Source organism: Lucilia cuprina, chromosome 4, assembly GCF_022045245.1.
Source record: "Lucilia cuprina isolate Lc7/37 chromosome 4, ASM2204524v1, whole genome shotgun sequence".
Lineage (NCBI taxonomy): Eukaryota > Metazoa > Arthropoda > Insecta > Diptera > Calliphoridae > Lucilia > Lucilia cuprina.
The window spans coordinates 9,312,202-9,329,367 of record NC_060952.1 but is presented as its reverse complement, the minus strand read 5'-3'; the positions used below and the strand labels follow the sequence as shown (position 1 = coordinate 9,329,367).

Below are 17,166 nucleotides of genomic sequence, written 5' to 3'. Positions count from 1 at the left end.
CTATAACAAAACTCAACAAACAACAATACTGCTTATTGCGAAAAGCAAACCCGATCCACGATAAAGTATCATTATTTTGGTCTTGTGTAGGGTAAAAGAATTCCTTAAAAGACATTTTTCTGCGAAGTACGTGGAAGTGATTTTAACAGAAATAAAACTATGAAATTGTTCTCTCATTTTATGGTTGGAATATCATTTTTTTGATCTTCTGTGGAAGTGACTTAAATGTAAACTTTTAGGCGATATTTTTGTGCAATTTTATCAGGAATGTAACGTTAAGCTGGTTATCAAAATTATTTCGTAATGTCTATAGACTAGTCCAATCACTAAGCTGTAAACTAATCTGTGGAAATGTATATAGAAAAGTATTTTCACTATTCCAATAGTATATAGAAAAATTTATATAGAAATGAATGTACACTAGCCTTCTTCACTAGTGTAGAATAGTCTTTAGACTAGTATAGAATAGTCAGTATACTAGTCCAAATACCAATCTATAAAGAAGTCAGAAGACTAATCAGATTAGATCAAAGAGTAATCAGATTAGATTAGTCTATATTCCAATAGTATATAGAAAAATTTATATAGAAAAGCTTGTACACTAGTCTTTTCACTAGTGTAGAATAGTCTTTAGACTAGTATAGAATTGTATATATACTAATCCATAGACCAATCTATAAAGAAGTCTATAGGCAAGTCTATGAACTAATCAGATTAGATTAATCTATATTTCAATAGACTGATCTATATAGAAGTCTAGAAACTAGTTCAATAAATAATCTATATATTAACTAGTCTATAGACCTGTCTCTAGTATTTTGACTAGTTTATAGTTAAAACTATAGATTAGTTTATGAACTAGTCGAATAAATAGACTACAGATTAAAAGCAACACATTACTAGACTTCTTATAAATAATACAGACTGTATGTAGTTGTAATTGAAATGCAAGTTGTTGAATAATGACAAGTCATTAAACAAGTTTTTGCTGGTTATTTATTATGTCTTAAAAAGGATTTAAATAACTAAATTCCAAATTAGTACATACCAGCTACAACAACTTAAGTTTCTTAAAGGATTTAAATTTTAAATTAAGTAACAGCCTTGACATTTAAAACTAAAATTCATTGCGTGGGCTAATATAGTTTTCTAAAGCCATAAAACTAGGCCTCTTCACATGCACAGATATACTTTTAGCACATTCAGTTTTTGTATAGCCTTAATTATTTAATGCGTTTTTGATTATTGCCTTAAAACTGGCCAAATTGTTAATTATATGGTTTTGATTTTATACAATAAAAATTTTTTTATAACATTAAAAAAAGGCAGATGTTTGCCAATCCTTTATTGACATAAAAATATATATGTTGCATCGCACATGAAACCCTTTTTTTTTAGTTAACCGATGATGTCATATATCAGAGTTGTGTTTTAAAATAAATTTTCTAAAAAAGACCTTGAAAATGTTATTGTCTTCGTCTGCAGACTGCAAAAATATTTTTAAGGTTCACAAAAAAAACAAAAAAAAATTTCTTAGAATTAGAAACATGAAACAAATTTAAAAAGTAAATAAATATGTTTCTCAAATTAAGTAAAGTCTGTTCTTAAAACGTGAATGAAACAAAATTTAATTTTAAACTTGTTTTTGATTATCTTTACTTATGAAAAGACTTTATAAAAGAAAATAAAAACCTTTATTTAAAAAATAGTCTAGAATTATGTTAAAACCTCATAACCATTACACAATGGGCCGGAATAACATAAAATTACAATTATGTTATTTACATCATGTGAGTTTGTCACTAAGTGTTATTATTAGAGGTTGAAATGAAAATAAAAAAGAATATATTTTCTGTCTTATCAAATTATAGCTGTCAAAACACCCACCTGGTCATAAAATTAACTTTACAATTCATTCAGTCATTCATAAAACCGTATATAGAAAGTGATTTGGTATATGCGAGGGCCGTAAGTAAGTTTATTGAATTTTATTAATAAAAAAAGCAACACGTGAGTTTTAATTTACTAATTTAATTAATTTTTATTACTAAACTGACGAGTTTGATTTAATAAAATATTCATGTTATTTTATTTATTTTTTTAGGAGAAATTTATTTAAATTTTTTTTTATTTTAAAAAGCCCGCCTTTTGGTTCCATGTTTTGTTTGGAATTTTCATTTTAGATTTTTATTGATAAGATCTATTAATAATAATATTTCGTTTACTGCTATTATTGACAATTACCTAATGTTTGTTTCATTTTGATTTAAACTCATAGAAAAATATTAGTAATATTATGCACATAAAAATTTTATTTTTTTTAAATAAAAACTAAATTTTGATAAAAAGTTCCTAAATAAACAGGAAATTTCTTTCCAACTAATTTTTATTTTTTAATTAAAATTTTTCAAATATTTTTATAAATATTTGAAAAAAATTGTTTTCTTTAATTATTCTATTTTTCTTTTAATTTAAATTAAAAAAAAAAAATCGGAATTTTATTTTTTACTTCTTTCCATCTCTGATTTTAGCAGTTTATAACGTAACAAGTACAAATGTAGAGTCGGGAATGGCCGAACATATTGTACCTTCGTACCTTAATTTCTAAATATTTTAACAATTTGTTAAAAATAGATTTCCCGGTAAAGGGGTTATATGGGGAGGAAGCTAAATATGAACCCATTTCAATAAAAAGTTAGGTTGAGTGATTTATACTGAGTATTATGAAAATCGAAAGATAATTAAACATTTTACATAATTATTGTCTTAAAAGTCCTATTCGGGTACGATTATATGGTAAATTATATTCTCATTAAGTGATCTGAACCGACTGGTATACCTTAGAGCAATTATATGTGTTGTTTTGAATTTGTCCATATCTTTGTTAATTATTTACCGCTTTATTAGACGTTTAAACGAAAACTCCAGAATTGACTTCAACAAACGCACAGATATTAGACATCCCCCGGTGTGATTTTAATTCCAGGGAAAAGAGGTGCTATCAGTACCTCTTGTCTGCCGGGACTATAAAGTAGTGATGTCATTTCACTTTTTTTTTTTTGACATGGGGTCGAACTATAGAACCACTGCTACTACGGGAGACCAGTTTTCCATAAGACTTGTCCTGGCTAGTCGATTGGTTAAGGTTCCTTCGGGATCCACGTAGTTCCTGTGGTTTTAACTGAAATTAGCGGAAATAGTGAGTTGCCTAGAATGAGTGTGTGCTGACAAAAGCCTACCCAGTAGTTAAAAAAAAACTACCCTCAAGTGCCACAATATATGGACTTGTGTCAATTATTCATATATGTATTTATTTTATCAGGTAGAGAATGTATTATGAACCGATTTTAAAAAGTTTTGCAAGAGTACTTATGTTAATCGCGAGTTATGGATCGATTCTCATTAAAATGTTCAATATGCAGCCATATTCTTAAAAATACCAATATGATATGGATCCACGTCTTTCCTATACAAATACTCAAAATCCAGTATTTGTATAGGATCCACAAGGAGAAAAAGGGAAATGACACCCCTTCCACCAAACCGAAAATTTTTTCAACCAAAATATACATATGAGAAAAAACAAAAATAAATGAAACAACAAAAGTACAACCCCACCCGCTAAAAACACTCGAGCTGGATCCGCGGCTGGTCTCATCATCATTGTTTTTTTTTTTCTCTCATTTTTTTCTCTGAGTGTACAATTAAGGTGTGTGTTTATGCAGTGAGCTAATTAAAAAATCAATACAAACTATTAATACATTATTCATAAATTAAAATGAGGATATTAGTTATGAATTCAGAATTATTATTTGTTTTTATTATAAAAAATCGGTTAAATGTAATAAATTAAGTATAAACACAATATTGTTTAAACAATTATAATGCGTTTTTATCTCAACAAAAAAGGCGTTAATACCAAAAATATACAAAACAATTCTTGGGAATTAAATTGCCAGCAAATAAATGATGTCAACAAAAATGCAGTAGTTTTCTTAAGAAATTTTGTTATTCCTTGAATAAATAAAATGTTAATAAAAAAGAAACAGACAAATTTAAATCCATAATTTATTAAACCCAAATTTCCTAAAATTGTCAAAATCTTAATTAATTTTATTTGAAATATTTGTATTAAAAATTTTTTTACCGGCCGTTTGCTGTGACATGTCATGCGTGAACTTTAATGTTTTTTGGACCAAGGTTAAATACTACATCAAATTACTTTTAGTAATTCAACCATATCACACTACTAAGTACGGCTATTTATACATATATTTCCCTATCAAAAACTCCATTGTCATTGGTCATGTGTTTATAATGTTTTCGAATTTGTTTGACATAACTATACTCAGGTGCTTGACACTAACAAATAGAAAATTATTATTAATGTGTGATCAAACTGCTTAATGGTTGTCAGAACTCAACTGTGATTCAATATTGTTTATGTCAACTAAATTGTGTTGCGTTAACTGAAGTTCAAATCGTTTACAGCAATAGACTTGTTTAAAAGGCAAGAATCATGTGCACATGTACATGTTTGATACAATATGAAATACTTTCTTATAAAATTAAAATATATAATGAATAAAAAATCTAAAAATTCATAATCCATAAAATGCAGTTAAATTTTCTTATCCAACTTTTCCAGCTTTAAACCATTTAAGAATTGAGTTTTAATGTAAAACAAAAAAATCAGAAATAAAATGACACTTGATATTGACATTTTTATGTTTAAGTGTCAATTTACCATAAAGTGAACATTGAAACTTTTGACAGCTTAACCTAATGCACACCTAAATACCGTTGTGATACGTTCCACACTAACTCAGTGATTTAATCAAAGGCACTGAAAGTGTGTCCATTGTACCATAAATGAATCGTGTAAGTAAGTCCAGTATTTGCAGTTTACTGTCTTTTTAGCCATTTATGGTGGAATGAATGAAAAGTGTTAATTGCTAAACATGCCACAAAATCTATTTTGAAAAAAAAAAGAATAAAAAAATCATGTGTAAATAAAATAAACAATTCGTATGGCAGTTTGGTTTTAACAACTTATTTTAACTGCAACACACTTGGCCACTATCCAAAAGATGTCACAACGAATTAGTAGACTTTAAACTTAATAGCGTGGAAACATGGTAAAACATACCAGCAAACAAACAAAACTTATTTAACAACTTACTTTTCAATGACTACTACTCATGGTCTGATTTACTTAGAAGGAGTTTAGTAAGGACTTACAAATAATATATTATATAAGAACTTACTTATTAAACGTTTTTTTATACAAATACTTATTTAACTCCCTATTTGTAAGCGATGACATCACCAATAACATCTCCATGATCAAATAATAACTTACAACCTCTTAGCTTCTTACTATTCAATGAAAATTTTTGCTGGGATACTGTTGAAACTGAGAGTTAAAGAAGAGAACTTTACATTAAGATTCTAGAGCTTGGAATGCATTACATGCTTCATAATCTTCATTGCTAATGAATGTTAAAGGATTTGACATAATTTTTAATAAAAAGTGAAGGTTATAGAGTAAAGAATTTACAAGATGTTGGAAAATAAAATATTTTAATGCAACAGGTCTTGTAAATGTAAAAAGGCTACAATTGCAATTTTAATTCAAGTTTTTTTTCTTTCGCTATAACAAACTTGCAACTTGTGTTAATTTACATATGCGAAGTAAACTATTTTAAATGCAACAGTTCTTGTAAATGTATTGAAAAAGCCATAATTGCAATGTTGCAAAACTGAGATTTAATCAAAAAAATTAAATTAAAATGTTTTCTTTCGCTTTAAAGAACTTGCAACATGTTTTAGTTTTTTGAGAAATATAAATGTAGTTGCAACGTTTTTGTAAGATTGTAAAAGTGGTATAAAACTACGACTTTATATGAATGAGTTTGCACAGTACTACAAATACTACAGTTGCTATGATATGATTGTTTTGCAAGAGTACAAATGGGAATTAAATCAAAAATATTAAATTGAATTTTTTTATTGTAAAATATTTGGAAAATCTAAATCTAATAAAAATTAAAAATATCACTGTTTTCATATTTATTGCAAATTTACAATGGTGTAAAATTGATAATTTCATATAGCATTTTTCCTAATAACTTAAAGTAAAAAACTAGATCTTGTAAGTTTTTAGAAAACATTTTATTAGTTTTAAGAAAATATTGTATTTGAAATCTTTTCTTTCGCTATGAATAGTTTGCAACACAGTTATGTTAATTTGCAATAGTGTAAGCGTGTAATAGACATTATATAGAATTGACTTTTGGTTATAGTTTGCAATAGTGTTAAAATTATCACAGTTGCAATGATTATTGTAAATTTACAAAGGTGTAAATATTCAAATGACTTTTCCTAGAATTTCCAGTTAAAATCTTTTAGGTCTTTGCAATATATGAAAAACGACACAGTTGCAATGGTGTAAATAATGATAAAAGCAATAATTTCATATAAAGTTTTATTTAGCCATAAAGTATTTACAACATATGGTAAATTAAAAACCCTATAGTTAACACAAAAGTGTCATAATAATAATTCTCTTGCTAATTTGCAATGTAAGTGTGAGATAATTTCACATTCGCATTTCAAGTTCAATTTATATATATCTAACATTGTGGTAAACTTAGATTACATATTGGGGGCGTTGTTTTTTACTATAGATTAAAACAATAAACTTAATTGATTATTTCAAGGTCTAAACAACACAACGTATGACGAAAAAAATGAATAAACTTTTTCCATAAAAAAATGAAAAAAAACTATAACTAAATTGACGTCATTTTATAAATTATTGTTTAAAATAGACCACAATTATAATTAATGTATGTTTTTCATGGGTGTTGTAAATATCATTTGCACGTGTTGTTGGCTGTTGTAAATGTCTATATAGTACATATGTATTAATTATTTATTTAGCTTTAATTTTTTCCGTAATCCAATGTAAAACACAAGGTGTTACAAGTTCTTTTATAACAATTAATTTTATTTCTTTGTTTAAAATAATAAGATAAATAATTTCACCCAAAAAAAAATTCATATAATGCGTAAATTTTCCATTTAACAAACAGCGGAAATTAAAAAAAATCACTAACACGCATAGTAATTTCTCATTTGAGAATTGTTTGGTTTATTTTTTAAATAAATTTTATTAAAAAAAACTCATTTAATGAAATCATCATTAAAATCAAATTACAAATAAATTTTTTCAACGGAGCTGTAAAATTTTACTTTACAGTTTACAGAAGTGTGAAAAATAAGCAAGAAATAACAAATAATTAAAATGTAAATTTAATTTTGGCCACAAAATTAGTGTAAACATTTTAAAACTATTTTAAAATTGTATTAATTTTTTACCATAATTCTTTTAATGAGAACTAAGTTTTCAATGACTACTACATACCAACTGTATTACTGAGATAGAGTCTAGTATTGCTTTACAAATTACTATGCACGTAAGAAATTACATTTTCACTTTGTTATTGTTTTTTACAAAAACAAAGAAAAAATATAGTTTGTCAAAACATTTTAAACACAAAGGCAAAACTACTTACTTAACTGCTTATTTTCAGGGAATCTTTGTAAGCACTTACCTAATTTTATCAGTAAATTATGACATTTTGAATGAATAGTTTGTCAAAACTAATGCATTTTAAATGCAGGGGTGGTATTCCCGTAGGTCATTTTTTCAAAGGCAAAACTATTTACTTAACTGCTTATTTTTAGGCGATCTTTGTAAGCGCTTACACAATTATATTAGCAAATTATGAAATTTTTAATCATTTTTTTCAATTTAAGTATTTTTGAAAGTCTATATACTAACCCTCTTGAAAAATATATACTAGTCAATATAATAAGATAAGATCGTGAACAATAGGCTAGTCCATAGTTAGTTAGTTTAAAAGGAGGATGTATATACATCAAATCCGAAGAAATACACCTAGGTCTCTTTCAAGCCTGTTGTGCGCTCCTTAACATGTACTTCAGGTGGAAATCGAACCGATCTACCAGACTAGAACACTAACCTACCAAAGGCCACTAGAATATTAGCATGTCTATATTTATTTATTTTATATACAAGTATATAGTCTCATCAATTGTCGAGTCCAATGACTAGTCCATAATCTATACGCTAGGTAATGAACTAGTTAAATTGAGCTCATAGGCGAGTTTATAGATTACTCTATAAATCAGTCCACAGAAAACTTTATAAACTATTCCATATCCAATTCAAAAGACTAGTTCATAGACAAGCTTATTAGGCGTATTCACAACTATCTAGACCAAATATTAGTCTGTAGAAGAGTTCAGATACTAGTCAATATATTATTCTATGAAATATTACATAGACTAGTCAATTGGTTAGTCTATGAACTATTCCACTAAAAACTCTATAAACTAGTTAGGCCACACACAAGCCAAGAAACTATTCCATAGGCAAGTCATAAGATCAGTCAACTGTAAAATCCAAATTCTTTTCTATACAAGATTTCCTATATAATTTAATAGACGAGTCCATATAATAAATTTCCCATAGACGAGATACTAAACGAATCAATCGACTAGTTAAAGACGAGTCAATATACTACGCCATTACCGAGTTTTTAAATTAGTCTAGTGCAAATCATTAGACTAGTCCATAGGAAAGTAAATAGACTTTTAAAAATTCTACTTTTTAAATTAGTCCATAGACTAGTCTATAAAAAAACTAGCCCATAGACTAGCCTATAGACTTGTCCATAGTCAAACTCTTTATTTAGTTTATAGAAAAGTCCATAGACTTAATTTCTTCCGTATTACAAAAAGTTCTCTCAGTAATGCTATGATTACCATTTACGATTACCTAGTAATGCATACAGGAAGCTATTGCAGCTAAAATTAAACGAAAAGCTTTATTTATTTAAGTTCTTGTTTTCGTAAGCAAACACACTAATTTATGTTTAATGTTTGTATTATAAAAAAACACCTTTAAATTATTTATAAATTTGTTTATTTTTATTTCATAATCTGAAAAAAAACCAAACATTTCTATCTTAAAGTTCTACACATACATGGGAATTTGTATCTCTTTTTTTTTGGATGCTACAACTTAATAACATGTTGTTCACATGTGTATGAGATTACATTGACCTTGATTTAAAGAAATATACATAATAAATTTAAAAGAAACAAAGAATTTAAACCAAAAAAAAAAAAAAAACGAAAAAAGAAACTAAAAACTTAAGAAAACTCATTAATAGTACGCAAGAGTTTAGTAAATATATTAGTACTACGAATGATATATGGTTCATATTCACTCCCTTTTCTTTTTGTTTGAACTTTTGCACAACTTTTTTTGGTTAACAAACAGAATTTAAATTTAAATTCCTTTCGATTTCATTATAATATTTTAACATTAAATAAACAAATACTTAAAATGTAATAAATTTTAAATGGGGTAAAATTAAAAAAATTTTAATATCTTAATAAGCTTAAAAATAATATTAATACGTATAAATTTATGCAAAATTATTTTTATTTTTTTCTTATAAATCCTTGAAATAAATATCTTCTAAAAACTTTTGCTCTATTTATGGTTTTTCAAATTTATTTTTAATTAAGGAAATATAATTTTGTTTATTGTCTACATTTTGTTAATTTCTTTTATTTTAACCTCAAAATGACCACCTACGTTTGATATAGTTATTGTCTAAGGACCGGTTTTTGGCTCTTAATTCGACATTATTAATAATGCTTGTCTTACAATGACACCTCTATTATTATTTTGCTACATTATCTTAAAGGGGATTAATTGCCATTAATAAAGACCAAAGCAATTCAAAATGTTAAGTCACACGCAAATGTATTTTTAACTATAAAAAGGCGTAGTTGTCGAAGACCAATTTTTATTATGCCTCATTTTTAAGCTAAAACTTAAACCAAGATTAAAATATTTAATCCCCTCTTTATATGTTAAATTTATGTAATTATCACTTAAAAATGCACGTTTTACTCTGCACACCATTTTAATTGACTTATTAGAAAGTTAGTTTACTTTCTTCATAAAAATTAACCGTTTTTAAATTTCCATTTAAACGCAGATTAATTTACTTAATATTTTCTCTTTTTATGTTAATAAATTAACCCAACACTTACAAAATGATGTTTTTCTAATACAACCCCCTTCAAAGTTACGCTCATTAATAAGTTTTTTCTTCTATGACTAGACTTTTTTTTGAGGTTTCTAATTTAATCGTCATCTTATGTAGGAGTCAGTTGACAAATATTTTTATGTTCAATTTCATTTTCTAAACTAAATTAATTGTGGCTGGCGGTGTCGACTTACACAACCGTTTTAATTAAAAGTCTAAACTAGTAAACGTATTGTAACAGAATCTACATCTGTGGTTGGCTACCATATACATCAGGGTCCAAATGTCAATAACTAAGTATTTGCTAGTACACAATATGTATGTAAATGAATTTCATTAATGCCTTTAAATAGAAACTTAAATTTTATAGAATAACTTTCAAGTGAACTGTTATATAACCGATGCACTCTTTGTGACGATCATTGGGTCGATATATTATGTACAAGAAACAGTTTATTAATTAATACAGTTTTTAGAAAAAAAATTTATTGAAATTTTTTAGATAACACCCAACCAAAATTTCAATTTATGAAATTGTCTACAAAAAACTTGATCCGTTCATCATTAAATTTTAGAAAATGTATACTAGACTATAGAATATATACTATAGACTAAACTATAGACTAGACTAAAGACTAGGATATAGACTAGAATATAGGCTAGATTAGTCTATAAAGTAGACTATAGACTAGACTATAGATTAGATTATAGACTAGATTATAGACTAGACTATAGACTGCACTATAGACTAGACTATAGACTAGACTATAGATTGAATTATAGACTAGACTATAGACTAGACTATAGACTAGACTATAGACTAGACTATAGACTAGACTATAGACTAGACTATAGACTAGACTATAGACTAGACTATAGACTAGACTATAGACTAGACTATAGACTAGACTATAGACAAGACTATAGACTAGACTATAGACTAGACTATAGACTAGACTATAGACTAGACTATACACTAGACTATAGACTAGGCTAAAGTCGTATGTTCTTTTCGATATTAAAAATTACTATAACTCTTTTATATTTGTAAAAAATGCAATATGCGACGAAATTGTGTCAACAACATTTAAGTGTAAATAACTTTAAAGTTACGACATCATTTGTTAAAACTCTAACCCCCTTATTCATAAACAGCACTTTATTTTATAAAAAGTTTATAAAACAAAATTTCCATACGAAATTTGATATATAAATCGTTTATAAAATAAAAATTTGTTTATGAATATGGGGGTTAATATTTACGATTACTTCGCTTCAAAACTATAATGTCACCAAATTTTGCATTAAATTTTTTTACAATATGATGACTAATATCTGATTTAATGCTTTAAAAATGCTTCTCAAAAACCTTTTTCATTACACCTGATTTAATGTGATTTTTTATTAAGAACATTGCCCATATTTATTTTGAGTATAATGGCAACAATAAACATTCGAAACAAATTAAACCATGGCCATAGAAAATGCTAACAACTTCGGTACCAACTTTAAATTATGATTTGCATTTTAATTTAATTTTTACTTCGACACAATCGAACACAACTTATACTGTGTACTACTAACGGTTGAAAATGCAAACTAATGTTTCTATATGTATTACAACCAATAATGAAAAATAAAAACTACATAAAGAAATGACGTCAATGTAATAAAATTTTAAATCGAAGTTAATAAAAAGTTATTAGGGGGAGTTAGGAAGATAAAGCAAACAACTTGAATTTTTACTTACTTTTTAATGTTTATAATTGCAATTCTGATTGTAGGAAATGTGTTTCCCTGAACATTTTAGTTTAGTAAAACATATAGAGTTCGGATCTCATGTAAGGCAGTAGACGAACAGAGGAATTAATTTTTCTTACTTTTGAAGTAAGCTTTTATTAGAATGCCCCTACTATTTAAAACATTTAAAATAGATAAAAATTGCATTATAAATTTTTGCATATCCAAATACAATCGATATAGTCATATATATCTAAAAGTGTGTCTATGACTAAATACATATACTCCCCGCGTTGACAAAATGCATTTAAAAAAACCAAATCACTTTTTACTTTTCAGTATATATAGTTTTAATTTTTTTTTTCGATTCACTACAGAGATGGAAATGTTGTTACCATAGACCAACAGTAATAGAATAAAAAGTTTATAAAATGTTACACTAACCAGTTAAAAGACTAATACATAGACTAGTCCATATACAGATCTATAGTAAAGAACATAGACTAGTTCATAGGCTATTCCATGAACTTGTCCATTAAATAGATAATATACAAAAGTATGGTTAAGTCCATAGACTAGTCCATATAGTAGTCCATTAATAGTTTACAGACAAGTCCATATATTTGTCCACTGATTAGTCAATATTATAGTCCATAGATCAGGCTATAAACTAATGCATTGGCTAGTCCATATACCATTAATAAATCAGTTCATATACTAGTTAATAGGGAAGTCAATAGATCACCAGTTAACAAAATAGTGCATAGACTAGGCCATAGACAAATCTATTTATATAATAGTCTATATACTCGTAAAGTTAGCCATAGATCAGTTGATATACTGATAGATGAGTCGTAGACTAATCCATATACTTCTCATATACATGTCCATATAATAGTCCATATGGACTAATTAATAGACTAGTTTATAGTAAAGTCAATAGATCAGTCCAAAGACTTGTTCACAGATCCGTCCAAAGATTAGTAAAAAGACATGTCCATAGACTAGTAAGTAGACATGTTCACATAATAGTCAATAGACCAATTTATAAACTAGTGCATAGACCTGGCCATAAACTAGTCGATACTAGTTCATTGACTATTCACAGACTAGTCAATATACTAGTTTATAAACTAATCTGTATAACAGTTCATAGCATAGTCCATTGAAAATCTGTAGACCATAGATTTATGAGCAGACTTGTCCGGTCCAAAGATGAGTCCATTAAGTAGTCCATATATTAGTGCATAGACAAGTCCATTGTCCAGTCTGTAGATAAGATCATAGACTAGACCATAGTCCAGCCCATAGACTAGACCGTAGTGCAGTCCATAGACTAGACCGTAGTCCAGGCCATAGACTACACTGTAATCCAGTCCATGACCTAGCAAACGGACTATAGACTCGATAATCGATAATCTATATAATAGTCAATAGACCAGATCATTGACTAGTTCAAAGACCCGTCAATAGACTAATCTCTTTAGAATATTCCATAGCCTAGTCGTTGTACTAGTTCACGGACTAGGACTTTATATTTTGAATCCTCCAAAAGACTACATATTTTTAATAAAAGTTTTCCACACCTGATTCATGACAGATATTAAGATACCAACTGAAATAAAAAATGATTGTGTTTGAGACGTTGATGTTTGGTATTTAAATTGTTATTGACACATTTTAATACCTCTTAAAGTCGAACTCACGCGCGATCTTATGAATTTGAAATTTTTATTTATATTTGACCGTTAATTTTTTTTAACTATTTCTTTAAATGCATAAAATTTTCTATTTAAGTGTTTATGGTGTTTGTTTAACCAAAACACTGTTTAGTATTCGTCACTCAAGTAATTAGTGATTATTTTGCCAGGCATGCGTGTTAAAAGCGTTAAATACAACAGCTTTTTTTAATCCATAGAGTCAATATTTAAATTTTATTTAAATAAAACTCTACTAAATACTATTAAGTCTTTGTTTAGTTAATTAATGAAAATATGAATAAAAAATATATAAACATACAATTTAAGCGCCACAAGCCAAAACTGGACATAAATCACTTTTTTCGTAAATATTTTTTACACTTTTTTGTTATAAATGTTATGGCAAAAATATAAATATAAATTGGGTTAAAAGCATTTTTGTGTTGACTTTTTTTCGTTCAACTGTTCAACTTGCATTGAGCATAAATTGTAATTTGCGTATTGAAAATCAATATCAATTATGTTTGTAATAAATTAGTTCAAAACCAAACTGCTTTACAGATTCATTATCAAAAATCAATAGCAATCAATGAAAGAAAAAAAAATAAATATTTATCAACAATTATTGAATGTTTAAAATAAAATTTATTATCAATATTCTTAACATAAATATTGCTAAACAAATTTAGATTTGTTTAAAAAAAATTTCCATTTTAACGCTTGCAAATAATTTCCACTTCAATGAAAAAGCCTCTTAAAGGCTTAGAAACACCACTTTGTATGGGTTTTATATATGTACGTTATTTTGATTGAATATCTAAGACCAATTTCTATTAAACAATCAGTCAGCCAAGTCAGCCGGTTAAAAAAGCCTTACAAATGTATCTAACCTGTGGCACACTTAGTTGTTTTTGCAACTTATTTTTAAGTAACATTAAGAAATTGTACAGGTTAGAAATAAAAGATGTTTATCTTTTTAATACTATAAATTGTAACTCAAAAGCGGTTTCCTTTTATTTAATGAAAAATGATTACATTGATTTGCTTATTTCGCAATGTGTATGATTAATAAATCTATTTGAAATTATTTTATGTAAAGATCATTGATAAGGAGGATTATTTTTTTTAAACAACGGATGTTTAAAAGATAAAACTATGGTTTATAGTTTATAATATTACAAGTTAGATATAAATATTTTCAAAAAGATCAAAGGGAGTGGGTATCTATTGTTAAATTATTATTTGTGTCTTAATCCAAGATTTCAAATAACACAGGCCGACCATTTTTTAACCTAGGGACCAAAGTATACATACCGTTTGAGCTGGATTATTGAGCTGATATATCGTGTTCTGAATTATGAAAAACTGCAATATTTTGTGGTTTCCAATAGGTTTTAACAGCGCCAAGACAAAAAGATGTATGTATGTGATATGAGAGTCTTTACTATTAAAGTTTAACATCTCCAATAACTTCATTCTTCATTGAGATCTTTAATTAAAAATGAAATCTCAAAGAGCCAAAAAAGACGTGTTTTCACAGATATGATAGAGATATTCTAACGTCAGAATATCAGATATTGGAGAGACCGCTTCGACGTAAACCCAAATTCTCTCGGTGTTTTTTTACTTTTGTTAAAAAGCTGATACGCTGTTGAATCGGGTTCGGATGTTGCCGAATAAGAAAAAGTAGATGGATAGATAGATAGATAGATAGATAGATAGATAGATAGATAGATAGATAGATAGATAGAGAGATAGATAGATAGATAGATAGATAGATAGATAGATAGATAGATAGATAGATAGATAGATAGATAGATATATAGATAGATAGATAGATAGATAGATAGATAGATAGATAGATAGACTGCTGATGTCTATATAAAGCTATTCGCTTTATCGATGATAAATACACAATAAGGGATTCTATAAACTAGGGCTTTGGTAACTCTCTTTGACTAAGGTCAAATATGTAGTTTTAAATCTTATATAACTATAATCAAAAAATTATTATGATTGAAGCGAGGGTCTATGTGAAATCGTTAATAGAGAATGCATATTTTCTTTATCAAACAAACATTAGCAATAGAAAATATGTATTTTTAAAAAATTTAAAACATTTGACTGATATGCAAACGGAAATGACTAGATCGTCCTAAACTCTTATAAGGATCTATAATATGCACACATATGTACATGTAAAGTTCAGTCTACCAACAGCCAATATTCCAATATTACGAAGGGTTACATATAGAATGACAAAATTAATATACCTTCCGTTGTGTTTAATTAATTTTAGTAAAGCTGGTTTGTGATTCATGAAATCATCTTAAACACCTTTAAAAATTTTAAATTTGACCCATATTTCTCACAAAAAAAAAAATATTTTAAATACAACACCCATTTACCATGAAAATAAAAAACAATTCACACAAATTTATGTAGATTTTTTTTTAACAATTAGCCTTATTTCAAAAAAAAAAAAAAAAACATTTTGACATAATTTCCGCCAAATCATACTCATATATCAAAGTGCCTCAATGAGTTGTGTATATTCTTTAAATTTTTTCGTTGTTTGACTATTTGCCGGGTATTTAAAAATAAAAGTAAAAAATAATGTGAAAAATGTATATTTAAACTTTTATATATTTAATACTAAACAATATGCCAAAACATTAAGCTATTTTCAACCAAATTTCGACATTCAAAAAAAAATCATCTGTTTTTTTTTTTGTTTAAAAACATTCAAATATATGCACTTCTGTTCATAAGTTAATATGTACTCAGTTTTGCATGAGCATATAGAAGGAAAGATACTTGTATGAAATAATTTTGTTTTCTTTTTTTCAGATTTTTTTCTTGTTTGGTTTGTTAGTTTGGCTTAAAGCCAAAAAATTTCACTTTAACAGTGACATTGCCGCACGACTTTTATATCAAAATTGTTTGCAATTGTTATTATTTCTTTTGTTGCTTTTTTTTGTTATTTTTTTCTGCTTGTTTTCAAAATTATACATTACACTCGAGAAAAATAGTTTTGATGTTCATGTAATTCTTTTGTAGTTGTAGATTATAAATTATTTTTAAAAATAAATTCTGATGCAGTAATTTAAACAAATAAGATGATTTAATATTAAATACACAAATTTATAACTTTTATCATTTAAAATAGTTCTGGTGTGTTGCTTGTGAATGAGTTGAAATGATATGAATCATTCTAAATGTATTATGAAGGTTGTCAAATATTGTGAAAATTGTTTTTGGTTGTTTATAAATATTATGTGGTCATAATAAAAGGACAAAGTTATTTTAGATAATGTAGATCTAGTGTTTATTAACCCCTTGAGATGGTTACAAAGAGAAAATTGTAAAATTATTAAATTAATACGTATTTATAGAATTTTGTTCGAAAAATAATGATAAACCAGTTGTAATCTTTAGACGAGTCTATAGTCTAGTCTATTGTCTGGTCAATAGTTTAGTCTATAGTCTAGTCTATAGTCTAGTCTATAGTCTAGTCTATAGTCTAGTCTATAGTCTAGTCTATAGTCTAGTCTATAGTCTAGTCTATA

General features: G+C 26.9%; 1 protein-coding gene across 5 annotated transcripts in view; it reads left to right on the top strand.

Moving 5' to 3' along the window:
• LOC111685878 (aminopeptidase N) overlaps positions 1-17,166 on the top strand; it is a 94,122-nt gene that overhangs the window by 40,701 nt on the left and 36,255 nt on the right. The window lies entirely within an intron of this gene.